This window comes from Pezoporus flaviventris, unplaced genomic scaffold (assembly GCF_033815535.1).
Source record: "Pezoporus flaviventris isolate CSIRO_AGI_PZ_B2104156 unplaced genomic scaffold, CSIRO_AGI_Pfla_v1 ptg000071l, whole genome shotgun sequence".
NCBI lineage: Eukaryota > Metazoa > Chordata > Aves > Psittaciformes > Psittacidae > Pezoporus > Pezoporus flaviventris.
The window spans coordinates 1,039,704-1,055,201 of record NW_026892619.1 but is presented as its reverse complement, the minus strand read 5'-3'; the positions used below and the strand labels follow the sequence as shown (position 1 = coordinate 1,055,201).

General features: G+C 48.6%; 1 long non-coding RNA gene across 1 annotated transcript in view; it reads left to right on the top strand.

Moving 5' to 3' along the window:
- The first annotated feature begins 5,602 nt into the window (after positions 1 to 5,602).
- The window catches only part of LOC133279150 (uncharacterized), a 30,072-nt gene continuing 20,176 nt past the window's right edge, over positions 5,603 to 15,498 (top strand). Inside the window, exons 1-2 of the long non-coding RNA XR_009746792.1 lie at positions 5,603 to 5,623; positions 9,202 to 9,327. This is a non-coding gene — a long non-coding RNA (uncharacterized LOC133279150). The remainder of the gene's footprint in view (positions 5,624 to 9,201; positions 9,328 to 15,498) is intronic.

Sequence of the window (15,498 nt, the reverse complement as noted above, 5' to 3'; positions counted from 1 at the left end):
GTCCTAAAGTTCCCTTTTTCTACCCTGCCTGGTAAAAAGCTGTGGTAGAAACAGTGGGTGCCAAGCGAGGAATGGGAAGGTTTTCAAGAGGTTCGGGGTAAAACAGGTACATAGGGTTTGTGTTCAAGATGTGTTTCAGTTCTCGCTGTTGACCCTTTAATCTGTGTCTGTGAGTCATACTTGCAGTGTAAACACTGAGTAGGTGCTTCTCTACCTTTTCTATATTAGTAATGTTTGCTCGAGGTCCATGTGATAACATCTCACTAAAAGGGGATGCAGACAAGTGAGCAATCAAGGTGGTATCTGACAAATAATGCTCTGAAAATCTGTGTTAGAAAGTTACCTCATGGACGTAGCCTGTTGTAATGAAATAGCAGTGTGCTTCTTAGGGCACAGCTTTCAATGCAGAGCCATTTTATAGTTTAACTTCTTAGATGTTAGAGCGGGTATTACAGAGTACATGGCACTAGAATGGATCATGCTGTATACTTCAGTATGTGAATATAAATCTGCTTTGGCAGCACACGTGCCAGCTTTATATATTCATTTATTATAGCCATGTCTAAATAAGTAACTCTTGAAGTGAGCCTTCCCGGGACAGAGCTGCAGCCTAACCCTCCTGGGACTGGAATGTGGCTTTGGTAGCAGCTCCATTGGGACACTTTAGCTTGGAGACAGAGCGAGCTTGCATTCTGTAAGAAAAGTCACATACCATAGGAACCCGTGATGCATCCCGGGTTAGGAAAGAGCACTTCAGGCACAGAACTCATGAAGCATCCTTGTGAAGAGGTTGGACATCGCCCTGCCAAGGTGTTTGTTTCATCAGAGAGGAGCTGGGTCATCTCTGTCGGTGTCTTTTTAGTTCTGATGTGATGAAGCTGAGTCTAAAGGTCGACAATTTGGTATTAGAAACATTCCATGGATGGAAATGAGCAGTGCAGCCTTGGACTAAATCTGAGAAAGATAATTAAGATAACTGATCTTTGGAAGTGAGTGGCTGCTCCCCAGGCATCCAGCTCAGCTCATTCTCTCTGCATGACGCACTGGAAAACCATGTGCCGACCCTACCAATCTCCTAAACTAATGTTCTTATGAAGCCGTGCTTTCATACAGTGTAGAAAGGAGAGTTACTTTATGAATAGACACCGCGTACCAACAGAGAGCTGGCAGTAAGAAGAGGATGGGATGTGGTGAAGGTCTTGGGTAGACCCAGAAGGGAACTGGGTGTAATTCCCGTCTGCGAGTCGAGCGGCATTTGGTGTTCCTGCCCTTGATTCCATAACAATCCAATGGTGGCTTCTTCCCGCAGAGGTGGAGAGGGGGGTACCTGACAGGAAAACTGCTTCTGTCTCCTTGAAACCCCTTTACCATTGTGCCTTGTCTCACCTGAGCTGTTTGGATGCTTGCTGCAGGGTAAAACTGGGTGGCAAGATTGCCTCAGCATTCAGTAACTGGGATATCAGTGGGTTTGACTCGAGTGGGGTCTGCTCAATGGAAAGAAGGAAGCAGTAAGGGGTGGAATTCACCCCTGCACTGAGGTTCTGACCAAACGCTTAGGTTAAGCTGAGTGTTAGAAGTGAAACGGTGGTTGTGTGCTGGGCAGTAGGCTGAGCTCAGGATTTGAAGCCCTTCTCTGCTTCTGCCTTGTCCTAAGGTTCACTTTGAACCGGGTTTACAAAGGTGTTAATGCACTCAAGAGGGATTTTCGGGAGTGGTAAACACCACATGCGTTTCCCCTCTGCTTCATTAGGTACATGCAAGGACACCCATAGAACCACTACAGACAGAGATAAGCAGCTGAGAGAGATAACTCAGTCCTTCTGTCTATCTCTGCTTGTTCCCTTCTGCATTCCCCCCATCTGACCCTGGGACAAACAGCTCAGCAGCTCTGCCTCTTAGCTCAGCATCCACATCCTCTTCCTCCTGGGAGCAGGCTCAGGGGCTGCCACCAGGCCAAGCGTGGGGCTCTTGGTTCAGCTCCCACAGTAACCTGCCCTCCGCCCTCCTTCGTTTGCTTCTCCCAAGCTTCCACCCAAGCCAACCTCCAGGTTGTTTTTCTCCGATGCACAAACAGAACCATGGGGCTTTGGCACCTCCAGCCCTGCGCTCCTCGTTGCTTCCTCCATCTCTTCGCGGCTGCGTTCCAGTCTCCCCACAACCTGCCTCTCCGTGCCAGCCCCAGCCCTTCCCCTCCATCTCCATTGCTGATCCAAACCCCATTGAAGTCAACAGAAGACCTTCTATTGCCTTCCAGGGCCCTTGGACCAGCTCTGCAATTCCTCTTTAAAACCTCCTTCTCGCATAAAGTTTTTTCTTGTGCTTGCCTCTGTTGTCTCACCCATTCCCAAAGTTAATGCTCCTGCTTTTCCTCAGCTACCAATCTCCAGTGGTTTGTCCTTATTTTCTGGGTTCCTGTTGAAGGCTATCATCAGATCACTGCTTTAGACCTATTTGGAGCACTTGGAAAAGTTATTTCCCTTCTACCTATTACTTGCCTGCTCCTCAGCAGCCCTTGGCTACACTTAATACAGGGTTTAATGCAAAGTGAAAAGCTTTCACCTCAGCTGTGGTTGAAACTCACTCAGCAAGCACCAGCCAAGTTATTTTTGGTGTGGTTCTAGGCAGCTCACCGACAGTCATCTGAGTTTGACTAATGAAATCATCACAAACTTCGCATGTCTGTCGCCCTTTCTGGCCTCCGAGAGCATTGTAGGCATGTATGGGTTGTTACAAGCGTGTTCTTCCTTCCCTTTTCTTCCAAATGTAACACAAGAAATGGTTGCTTCATCCTCTTTCTGTATCGGCCTTTGTTAGCTGCATTTTGCTCCATTCTCCTGCACCAATGTCCTGCAGTACATAGAGTAGCGATGCCATGCAGGCTGCAGGTGCTGGAAGGTCCCGTGGGTGCTTGTAGGTACTGAAGGCACAGACCTTTGACATATTTCTTAACAACTTCTCATCGTTTCCCAACGTGATGAAGGTGGATTTTTGAGGGTTCACGCTTCTCAGAAACCACGTTTCTGGCTGTGCCATGCGTTGTGCAATTGTGTGCACACGTAGGGGCTGTTTGATGTTCTCCATCTGCACAGCAGGGCTGACAATGCACATCATTGTGAATTGAGGACCGTGGGCATAGTTCCCCTTTCGAAGTGTTGCTTCGTGTATTGTTTGCACTTGTGGCATGTGAGGTCTGGCTTGCTTTTCCCAAGGGACCAGGGCATCCTGAGTGCTGTGGCGTGGTGTCTGGCACGATTCTCTGCTGGCTGGCATCCATCCGGGGCTCTGCTTGCTGTGGATGAGGGCAAAGAGTGGCTCAGTTCTTAAAGCAGGGCTCTAGGAGGGAGAAGGCTGTGGGGACACCCACTTAGAGCTGTGCAAGGCAGTGTGTGTGCAGTGGATCCACACCTCAGACCTCCCTGAACTGAGCCCCGGCTCTGCCCATCCTCTCCCTCCTTCACCCCTGCATTGTCCATGGAAGGCCCTGCACCTGCCTGCTCTGCTGCCGTCCTGCCAGCTCTGCCACAGCCCGGCCTTCAGCTCAAATCCCTTCCCTTTGGAGACAGCTGGCAAGGCCTCCAGCATCCAGGCAAGAAGAAGCAGGACTATTTAACCTGGATGACCTGTCCTAGTGCCTCCAGCCTGATGGACTCCGGCTGCTCCCCGCACACAGAGAGAACGTTTCATTGAGTCATCTTGCTCCGTGCTTGAGGCAAGAACACGAACAAAGGAGCAACTGTCCAGCCTGAGCTCCCTCTGCAGCAGGAGGTTTTTCCTGGCATAGGGAACTTGATGTGGTTACTGACAAAGAGCTCCCAGTGTGGACAGGGCTACCCACCAGCCAAGCTGTGCTTTGGACCAGCGGGGTGAAGTTGCCTTCCTCCCCTAAACAAGCCCGATGGGTACAGGTGTGGTTGTGCCTGTGTCAGGATGCCATGTCTACCACATCCTTGTGTGGTACCCAGCACACACTGTAAATATGCTGGGCTTTTACATCAAATGCAGCTTCTCTGTCTGTTGCCCAAGCCTGTAAAGGGTGGTTTTTCATGCTGTTGTGATGTGAGCAAGTGTAATGAAAGTGGAAAAGGGAAAAAAACCAACAACCACTGATGAGCTGGAGCATTTGTGGATCCTTTGGCTATAGGGGATTGCAGCACTTGAATGTGTTTCATTGCCTCTAGTGTTATCTTCATTAAATAGACCTTGAAAGTGCTTATTTGACAACAAGCAACCCCTGGTCAGTGTAATAGGATGGATCAAGGGGTTGAACTGCACTGTTTCCTGAAAGATGGGCATCTCTGATTGGAATCATCTCATTTTACTTGTCCAAGCTGCTGTGCATGCTCCAGCTGCTCTCAGGCAGTCCCTGAGCCTTTTCTTGGGTGCCAACATGTACGTGATGTATTCGAAATGCTGGGCTGAGGTAAGGATTTGGGGTTCTTTTGCTTTCCTAGTGGGCTGCGTGGAGGGTGTTGCTTCCAGTGCTGGTACTCAAGGGTCCAGTGTGTCTTTCAATGCCGTTCCTGATGGGATGATTCCAAGGAACTTCTAAACAGCTCTGTTTACTGGGACCTCGTCCTGGTAGACAGGAGGCACAGAGGGCTTGCCAACTCACATGGTTTTATGAGGAGTCTCAGTCCCTTTATTGCTTTCCCTGCAGCCTTGACCCCAGGGATCATGTGAACAGTTGGCGGTCTCAGCTTTCAGTTGTTATTCTTGTTATTGTACTGCAAAAAAAAGCAGTTTTCTAGGTCTTGGGGATCTTGAAAATCCAAACCTGAGCACTGCAGACTGAGAGAGCAAATAAAAAGGACTCAAACACATCATTTACTGCTGTTAATCTCCTGCTCTCTTTGCTATTTGTTTAGGCCTGGCTGATGGTTTTGAATGCTTGGGGTTGGCAGTCGTGAGTCCTCACCTGAGCCTTTCCCTTTCACCAAGAAGCTTCAAGCTGCCGCAGGACAAAAGGTGAATTAAAGCATCCATTTAATCCTGCTTTGCAGATGGGGGAGAGTTTGGGATTAAGGATTCAAGGTCTCACAGGAGGTCTCTGGTGACATAAAGAAACAGATCCTCTAAGCAAAGTAACCTAGAACCTCCACTGGTGATGCTGCGTTGCTTCTGAGCAGCTCAGAGAAAGCTATTTCTAATGTTTATATATATAGATATAAAAAACAGAAATATGTATATTAGGGTTAGATGTCTATTTTATATCTATATTTGAAGGACTATAAGGTATATAATGGATATATATAGTAGACATATGGGTATAAATGAGAGCTGCAGTGATTTGTTCATGGAGGCGTCAGTTCTAAAAGCATCATTCCTGGACCCAAAATACCTTTCTTTGAGAAGTGCCCGCTCCTCCTGGGATCAGGAGCTCATGTGGTGTGGAGCGTGCTCCTCCTGCCACCCTGCACATGCCCTGGGAGGAGGACAGGCACTGAGCCTAGGAGAGAAGGAACAAAGGCAAGGCCCAGCGGGGCTGTTTGCTCACGCCATGCGCTGTTGTCTTTCATCAGATAAGGCTGTGGCCACGAGGTGGAATATTCCCAGATCCAAGCCAGGCAGAAGCAATGCGAGGCTGTGGGACAAACTCCAACCGCTTGGGTTTCATCTGCCCCAGGTACGTACCTGCCCCTCGAGTCATATGATAGGGAGCTGGCTGGGATTCCCATGCAGAGAGAGCCTTCTAGTTCCATCCTGCTCTAAGGCGTGCCTCGTGCTGCAGGTGGCTTTTACCCACTGAGTAAGGACATCGGGGGAATGAAGGGATCTGGTGTCAGGAGTAAGTGGTATATAGTAGGTAGGTTGTTGCTTAAGACATAAGACACAGGAGGGCTGTAAGAGACAGGAACCAACCATGTGGATGACACCGCTGGTGGCTGGGGACGGGCAGGTTGGCAAACCCTTGTGTTCGCTCCCCATAACTGCATCTTCAGACAGGAGCACCAGCTTAGTCCATCGGCCTGCCCTGTCCTCGCTCAGTGTGTAAACCTCAGCTGATTCGGAATGTACCGACTTGCATTTATTTGCCTTTCTAAGCTGGAGCGAAGCCAGGCTTTAATTGATGTAACCCAGCCAAAACTGATTTACCACCTCTTCCTGCTTGCCCTGTGACTTTTGGCCTGCTGGGGTATTTTAATTGGAGGCAAAGTAAAGACGTGCTTCGAAATTACACTTGTATGGGGGATGTTTGGAACCGTCCTGTTTGAAGAGCACATCTGCTGAGGGCCAAGCCAAACGCACACAGGGCCGGTCCATAGAAAAGGCCCTTTCAAATGATTACCTGCAGAAGGTAAAAGGAAGTCACATAAAACACAAAATTCCAAAGGCATTTAATTGAAAATCAGCATTACAGAATACTCTGTGTTTATTGCCCGAGTGGTTTTGAGCTGCTAATCCACACTTTCCTCTATTATTGCTGGTTTGATCCTGAGAAAACAATGAAAACCTGTTTTAAAGAATAGGCTTAGTAACATATGCCATAGAGAAGACAGCAAAGAGCAGCACTTAGATAGCAAAGAATTATCTTAGATAATTCTAAGATATGTATTTTAATATATATATTCTATATAAAATATAGATAGATATATTCTAAGATGTATATCTTAGATAGCAAAGAAGATGGCACTCCAGTTTAGCACTCCAGCTTAGGTCTGCACAATGGCAGGAGTCCCAAGGTTGATGCTGACAGGCAGCTCCTCGTGGAGTGACTCTGGTCGTTGTGATCTTCCCTTGTAGTATTGCAGCTCTTGGCTTCGGGTGACTTTTCCAAGCCACCACTCCTGCTCACCTCATTTAGTTGAGGTCCTGACAGCCCTGATAGTATCAGTAAAGATTCCCTGGATCCCTGCGCTGTATTAATGTGCTGGGAGCAATTACTTAGCTTAGTAAATAGTGGCAGAGATACTGAAGTGCTTGCTAATACCGTTCAAACACAGGCAGAAAAGCATTAGTATAAATGAGAGGTAAGACCTCAGTGACTCCTTTGCTACTGCCTCAACTCCGTTCCATAGGGTGATGGGCGATGGCTTTAAATCTGTGCCACTTTAAACAAGCCATGGCAGAGCGACTCGTGCATTTTGTACAGTTTTACCTGTTCCCTGTGTCCCTAAACCGAGCTGTGTCATGGAATCACAGAGTGGTTTGGGTGAAGGGACCTTAAAGTTACCCCGTTCCAAAGCCCCTCTCCAGGTTTCTTGTAGAACTGTAGAGCTCATGTACAGGAAGAAACATTAAACCAACCCCAAATTCTGCTGTGGATTTGAACGTGTGGCCCCTCACCTGGGTCTTCATTTATTCGGGATTTAGAGGCTTGGTTTGTGGTCTGCCTGTAGGTAAGGGAGGAGGAGAACACGCATGGGCACTGAGATTACAAAGCCTTTGGGTAAATACCCCCTGAAATCAGTGCTTTTGTGTGGGGGGCAATGTCTCCAGTGGGTTTAGTTGGACGTTCCCAAGCTCCTTCCTTCACATAAGTCTGATGTGGATTTTTGAGCCCTGATCTGATGCTTGGGAAAACGAAGGCGGCTTTTTTCCTCCCTCTCTTTTTGTTTTCAATCATGAAAGTTTGGGAAGGGCCCGGATAACCTTGGATTCCGGCTAAAATAATAATGGGGAGCCAGGGTTTTGGGGTGTGTTTTTGAAGTTTCATTCAACTTTGGGGAAATATTGACCAAAAATAAAGTGGTTTCTTCTGAGCATCCTGGCCTGGGTGAGCTCAGTGCAAAAAGTGCCAGAATGCCCCAGGAAAGGTGGATTTTGCAGCATTTCCAAGCTCACCGGTGCCATGGGTAGTAAAACAGAGAGAGAAATGTTACAAGACTGGAGGAATAATGTGTTTGGGGATACAATTGCCCAGTATTCTACTAAATGAACTCTGTCATGTTTAAGGGGGTTTGTCAGCTATAGAGCAGAGCACATAACTGAATAAAAACCCTTTATATTCATGCTAAAGTCACAAAATTGATGGGAGATTTTAGGATGAGCCCTACAGGGAGATGAGTAAAAGTGGAAACAAAGCTGCTCTAAGGTCTTCCTGGAACCGTGTCTGCTCCAGGCTGAGCAAGCCCAGCTCTCTCAGCCTGGCTCCATAGGAAAGCTGCTCCATCCCTGTGATCATCCTCACGGCCTCCTCGGGACTTGCTCTAACAGCATGCCTCTTGTGTCGGGGCTGTTTCAAGAGCTCTTAGCCCCATTGCAGTCCAGTTACCACTGGATCCAGAGGAGCTGGAGGGGCTCGTGGGAAGGACAGGGTCTTCCCCAGGTAGTTTATATCCATACTTTTTAAAGTCCCCAACCTCCTACTTCTTTATGTGGAAGCCAGGTACGCAGTTCCCATGTGGCTCTCTGTAGGTCTCTGGTTTGTACCTTATGGAGGTTTCCTGCTTTTTGCTAAGAGCAGTGCGGTGTGGTTGACAGCTCCTGCAGCACCCGATGTCTGTCTGGTTCAGACCGGAGCTCACAGCTCATTGCTGCTCCATGGCAGTGTTTCCAGGTTGAATTAAGAGTTGTTCTATGCCTTTGTTCTTTGACCATGCAAGAGCAGAGGGGAAGAGCCTAAGGCTAGGCACCTACTTCTAAGCTCACATAATATGCTTTTTGTTGGTGCCACTGTCTAATTCTATATAATCTTGTACTCTGGCAGCCCACCTTTGTCCTGAGGAAAGGATAGTGCTCTTCTGAGAAGAATGGGTAGTAATGAACAAAGCAAAACGCTGCCTGTGTTAAATACACCCATTGATAGCTGCAAGCTGTGAAACAGAAGCTTTTCTGTGACGTGTGTGAGAAAACCTGGTGCTTGTGGTGACTTTTGGATAAGAAACATATGGCAGTTTACCCCCTAAATGAAGCAGGAACATCCCTGCAGTGAGGTTCTCTGCTCCTTGTACTTTTTACGTTGGTTAGGGCAGAAATACCTGCAGATCATGGCTTGGTTTTCACTCCGTCCCCATTACGTTTTGTTCAGTATATCCCATGGCAAACTAGTGGGTTATCACCCGTTTTCCATCTGTGGAGCTGGAACTGGCATCCCAGGGGATGCTGCAGCGCAACCTCTCTGACCCGCAGGGCCCACGGGCACGCCGTGTGTCGGCAGGCACAGTTACACATCCCTCAGGAGCTGTCTGAAGGTGGCAGTGGGCAGTGGACATGGAGCTCCCCAGGCCTGAAGCTCTTCTGGGGACCTCTCTTTCCATGCAGGGTAGGTTTTGCTGTCAATTCTCATTGACACAAACCCCTTGGACCAGCAGCCAGCTTCTGATGGGAGGAAGAAGGCGAGAGCCAGGTCCCAAAGACATCTGCCAAGATGACAGCTTATCCAAACAGGTCTGTTTATCCTGCAATTTGTTCAGTAAATGGCCCTGTCTAAATGGAATTTGATGGGAAGTTATTCCGGGCACTGAACATAGTTTACAGTATGTGCACAGCTTCCATGCATCTCCCTATTTGAATGAGAGCAAGCCTCATCCTTAGAAGGTATTATTGTTGAAATCTGCCTTATTGATCAATGCCATGAAAGCAAATTTCTATAATATCAGCATTTGCCAAAGATTTAGGCCAGGAAATCTCTGCTACATCATTGCTATTTGCATTCATTAGCATCTCATTAGATTCACATAGTCTTCAAAAGGTTCTGGTATGAATTGAAGTCTTGCCATAGAGGTCAACACAATGAATCTGTCATTCTTTCTATTAAACTCTTAAACTTGAATCCCCAGTGCTGTCCCCTGTTTAAAGCGAACCTGGTCACTTTATACTTCCAAAGCTTCGGATAGTCCCAGACTTTGATAACAGGGGGAATAAGGGTACAGGGTGAAGCCATAAAAGAGCTTTTTGTTAGAGCTTGGTAGCCTGGTCTTGCTGACTTGTCTTCCTAAATACTGCCCAGAGACCCACCTGCCTGTATGGCGGCAGCAGCTCCTCTGCAAACAAGGCACCTTTGCCCTTTGGAATCCATTTTGGGCTGGGATGCATTTCCTGAGCGTTTCCTTCCAGCTTCTTGCTCCAACACAGCGCAGGCATACATGAGCACGTGGTCCCTCACCCATCCCTGCAGTGCTCCACTTCTTGGGCAGGCTGAGCCTTTCTGCACCACTCTGTAAGTGGCCATGGACTGGAGTCACCTCTTCCTTAGCTCTGCATTGCAAACAGGCACTGCTCGCCTGGGTTGTAGGAGATGCAGTGTAAGTGAGCTGAGGAGCCAGCGGGGAAAGCCACATGTAGGTACCCAGAGACAAGGAGGTTTCTGTGCAAAGAATCATGGGTTGGAAGGGACCTTCAAGCTCTTCTAGTTCCAACCCCCTGCTCACGCTGCTGGTGATGCAGCCCAAGGGCATGGGTGGTTTCTGGGCTGCATGTATACACAGAGGAGGTGTTCAGTATCTTGATAGAGGAAGTTCTGATTTCTGGGACAAAAAAGACTAAATAGGGCTTTTCTTACCTTTAGGAATGTATGTTTTATCCCTTGTCCTATGATAATTTTCTGAACTTCTCACTCATGCGACCAGGTAGCATTGAGGTCTCTTAACTGCTCAACCACCTCAGTAAGGCTTTTAGGCTCAGGCTTTTCAAAGAGTCCATGGGAATACAATGCCTGAATGCCAAGGAAGTGCAAGCTAAGCTGTAATGACTGGGGAGAAGAGAGGAGGGACAGTTAGGAGTGATTTAGAGGCCACCTCATCCTTCTCTTTCTCCATAGTGAAAGTAGGATTTTAGGCTTCTCATCATAGCGCACTATTAGAAACGTTACCCTCAGAAACTGCTGTTATTTGGGAATGTCAGTGATACTCGAGCAGGTCAGAGAAGACCAGCTGTGCAAAACTGAAGTTTACCCTCTCAAACATTGGGAGCCTTTCCAAAGGTGCTCCAGGCTGCGATTTCCCTTTATAGACAGGGTTTTGTTCAGTATATCCCATGACAGAGTAAAGCAGGGGAAGCGGAGGGTAAGATGCAGAAGTGATTAAGGAGTGTGAACAAAGGCAGTCCCTGCTCTCCAAAGCATTAAACGTTGTAAAGAAGTACTTAAGATAAGGATTTATTGCTGAACAGCCTCTCGGCTGTGCCTTGCCAGGTTTCACATCACTGACTGAACAAGCCAGTGACTGCAGATTTGCGTCATCAAAGCCCAAAGCAGTGTGTAGGAATTCAGGTGTGAAGGATTCAGCAGGAAGGCTTATGGAAGGGAAAGCCTTTCCTTTTCCTAAACTTTTCCAAGTGGAATCTGGCTATTCCCATTCTCTTACCTGTAGAGGCAAACCCACCAATATCCAGGTAGTCTGGGCAGGATTACTTGCACTGACACGGAGAAAAAGAGATGCCATCTACTGCATCCCCATTACATCTGCTGTGTTCCTCTGGAATGGTGACAGGGAACTGGGGTTTTAATCGGTCTTTTAATACCCTTTTGAAGCCAGCAGTCATTATGGCAAGGAGAAGCTTGTTTACTTCACCTTCCCTCCATCATAGGCATTTATTTGCTCATTTTGGCTATCTTACAGCAGCCGCCTGTTTTCCTGCTAGGAAAGAGGTAGGAGAAACGAGGTGTGATTTATACAATTCTCTTTGCCCATCCTCCTGAAGCACAGGTCTTCATCTGTGCTGTGCCCTTGATGCAGCGAATACTGTCCTTGGTGTTGGCCAGCGTAACTGCACTCAGCTCTATCCTTGGGTGCCAGTTGTTAAATGGTTGCTTATGGCTTCTTGTGGTGCTTTCACAGAACCACATCTACATTCCCACCTCACTGTCACCTACGGCGTGGTACCTATTGCAAGGCTGCAAGGGTGAAAAGGGAGCACCAGGAAATGCTCTGGAACTCCTAAAAATAGACTAGTCGGAAGAGAGGAAGGATGTGGGAGGAGAGGGAAGATGCAAGAGAGCCTCTCGGAGCTTTTTGTCAGACTTAGGAGCATTAAAAGCAAGAGATGAGAGCACCTACTCGGGTCTGCAGCATCATTTCCGTGTGTTCCAGTGTGAGTCACTCTGTGCCCTCAGCTTTAGGGACAAGTGAATCAGTGCTGCTAAAAAGCCCCACAACACAAATAGCCTGGGCCCTACTCAGTGCGACAGCTTGGAACCAGCTGCCTTTGGGAACCCAGCAAGTCCAACTGATGTTAGATAAGTTTCTTCTCAACTTCTCGGAGTGCTTCTGGGTTTCACGTTACTGAGGAAGATTTAAAGCGCTCCTAAAAGGTCAGTTCTCATTCAGATAGTTCAGGCAAGGAGAGCTGGAGTCATTTGCTAAGGGCAAACCTTTGACCACTGCATAAAAGCAGAACTGAAATAGCTTTGTGGAGCGTGAGTTTCGCCTTCAAGCAGCCTGGGCGTATCAGAGAGATTTGATATAAACTTTATCCCAGGGTAACAGAGTTTATCCTTATTGGAGCCGTTCCTGTTGTTCCATTCCTTACTCAGGCTTTATTGGCTGGCGGTGGTGACCAGAGCTAGATGGAAATCTGCTGATGGCTCATAGGAGCCGTCCCAGAACCAGCTGTTGAACTGTGCTTGAAAACCGTGTGTGGAAAGCACATTTAAAAGTCAAATTATAGATTAGTCACAGTTGGCTCAACTGCCTTGAGGACCAGAGGGCAGTAAAGCAGAGCAAGTAGCTGTGTGATTGTAGTGCAAGCACGTTAGTTCTGTTTGGTAGGTTGAGGACAGGCGATGTGGTTGGAAGATGGAACTTGGAGCTTGTGCTGTTAGAGTGTCCTGTCCCTACATCCCTTGTCCCAAGCCCCTCTCCAGGTTTCCTGCAGCCCCTTCAGGCACTGGAGCTGCTCTGAGGTCTCCCCTTAAGGAGCCTTCTCTTCTCCAGGCTGGACCAGCCCGATGCTAGGGGGTGGTTCAGGAAGTTTCAAGCCCATCAGGGACTGCAGAGGCAAGGTGAAGCTGTTGCCTTCAGTTGGGCTCATGCTGGGGTCCTGTCTTGGTCCTCCTTGGTCCTCCTCAGCACTGGGTCCAATGCTTCTGTGTTGTGTGCTGCTGCCATCCAGAGCCCACTGGGGTGAGGTGCATTTGAAGAAGATGCTTCTACACACGGAAGGTGAAGGCAATAAATAATAAATGCCATGAATTAAGAATGATGCTCCAAAATAGCTTCAGTTTCCAGCGAGAACCGCAAGCTACATCTGGAACAAATCTCTTTTCATTTCACGTTTACTCTTCCCTAGACATGGGCTTCAACGAGAGCAGGGTCTCTTCAAAAGAACCTGCAGGACACCGTTGTTCATAGGTCAGCGTTTCTGTAAGCTTATTCAGTTAGTCTTAAATGACTCTTGATAGTTCTGTAAAAGGAGGTGTCATTCTGGCTCTGGCTCTTACGGTGATCTACCTCACACGTGAGGACAAGCACAGGTCTACCATTGTTACATGAAGCCTTGTTTCGAGGAGGACCGAGATGATGGGAGCTATATCCCTGGGGATTGCTGTGGGGTTAGACATGGGTGCTTGGAACTAAGGGTGTAGCACTGTGGCCCTCATTTCAGACATCAGCAGTTATCTGAGACACGGCTGTGTTGTCAAGACACAGCAAGGAAAGAGGCCAAGGGAAAGCATCCCAGGGAGGTTTGGGGTAGGTGAACTGCTTGTGCCGTGGGGCATCTTCGTGAGCTCCAGCTTTGGAATGAACCAGCTTCTTGTCAGCAGTGGGTGCTCAGGAGGTGTTTTCTTTCCTGCTTATATTTCAAGTGCTGGTTTTAAGTCAATCGAGGGGAGGTCGTGCCCTGACCAGTCATGTTCTGCTCTGCTGCTCCTCCCCACCCCATCCCCATGGGAGAAGGGGCACATCCTTGGCTGGCATCGGGCAGCACAAGTCTGTTGAAATCAGTGCCAGTGACCCAAGGGTATTGCCTGGAGTGTTTGCTGTGGCATTACCAGGTTCTACCCGCACAAAGAGGCACTTGTGGCCCACTTGCTGGTTAATCTTAAAGCTCCTGCTTTGGAGTAAGAGAAAGCTCAGCTGCATTAGCAGAGAGCAGGACTGGGTGGTGAGAGCGTGCGTGGGGAATGGGGAGCAGAGGCAAACAAATACCAAGCCAGTGAGTCATGGCTCTTTACTTGAAAGCTCCACGCTGCCCCTGGAGCGATGTTCCAGCTCACATCCAGGCTGCAGATCACTACCTGTGTGAACTCGTGCATTACTCACCCGTCATGTGTCCGGCCAAGTCGTGCCAGGCTCCGTTGTCTGGAGTGTTTGTTAACCCCCGAGCCCAGGCTGGAGCCGGACTCCACTTGGACACAAGGGAACTGCACGGGAAGCCTTGGCCTTCAGGTAGTCTGGGAAGAGCCAGAAGGTCACTGGCTGTGTTGTAGCTGTGCAGGAGGTGCCTTTGGACGGACAGGTCCATCACTCACAGCTCAAGGGGCTGATGAATCGGCAGCGCTTTGCCGACTGAGGTGATGTAACTGGAGATGATCTGGTTTTCTGCTTCACTTGCACTTCTGTACGGATCAGGACTGTCTCATCTCGTTTCCATTTCAGTTCGAGGGGATGCAATAGGAGGAACTGACTGGGTGTCATAAGGAGCAGGCAGATCCCACCTTGTCTGGGAGATTCGGGTTCACTCCACATCTTATTCCCTGAGCTGCCCGAGTTCAAAGAGGGATGTAGAGCTGTGTGGAGCAGCACATGGGCACTTCAATGTGGTAGGTCAGCCATGGAGACACAAGGCTTTACTGTTAGGCAAGATCAGAGGTTCAGAGGACCTGCTTCCTTCCCATCTGTGAAGGTGTGAGGCAGAAGCAGGTCACCCTTCCACCCTCATAAAGTGACAGGGATCAGACAAGGCTGTTGTGTTAGAACTGGGGTGATGCAGGTGTGGGTGATGGCATTGATAACCCCAGAGGCTGAACCAGATGCACTCAGGCTTGTTTTGCAGTGAAGGAATGGGAGAGGGCAGCAGCAATATCAGTGTCCTGGACCAAGGTCCCCATCCCCAGCCTGTCCCACTTGTGGGGTACCAGGACCCCTCAGCCGTGCTGTTCACCTGCACTTGGTCTTTCCCCACATCTCGGAGATGCATCCATGAATCCGGAGCTGGGCACACTTGTTCTCCTATAAAAACTTACTGACATAGAAGAAAAGGGATGAGGGTTGGAGGAAACTCTCCAGAGAAGCCTGAGGGAGAGCTATGGAGAGTGCTGCTCACCTGCACACTCATCAGTTCTGTGCTGGCTGGCAGCTAAACCAGCTCAAGCAGCTAATCCTGGGGAAAATGAGCGTTTTTGAGGATTAAGCAATACAGAGACTGTATTAAGGTGGTGTTTTTGATGGTCTGAATGAGGGTTCAGCCTCGCAGTGGCCTGGAGCTTCTGCTTTGTGGGATGTTGTTGGAGGCAGAACAGGAAACAGCAGTTTCTAGGTGTGGGGAGAGGAGCCGGGGTTGGTTTGGACCCACCCTGGGAATATCCAGGCTGAGAGCTGAAGAACTTGCAGATATTCCTGGGGTTTGAGGATTTAGTAAGGGCAGCAACCAAAGGGAGGTAGAACTTCCCCAGCTGAT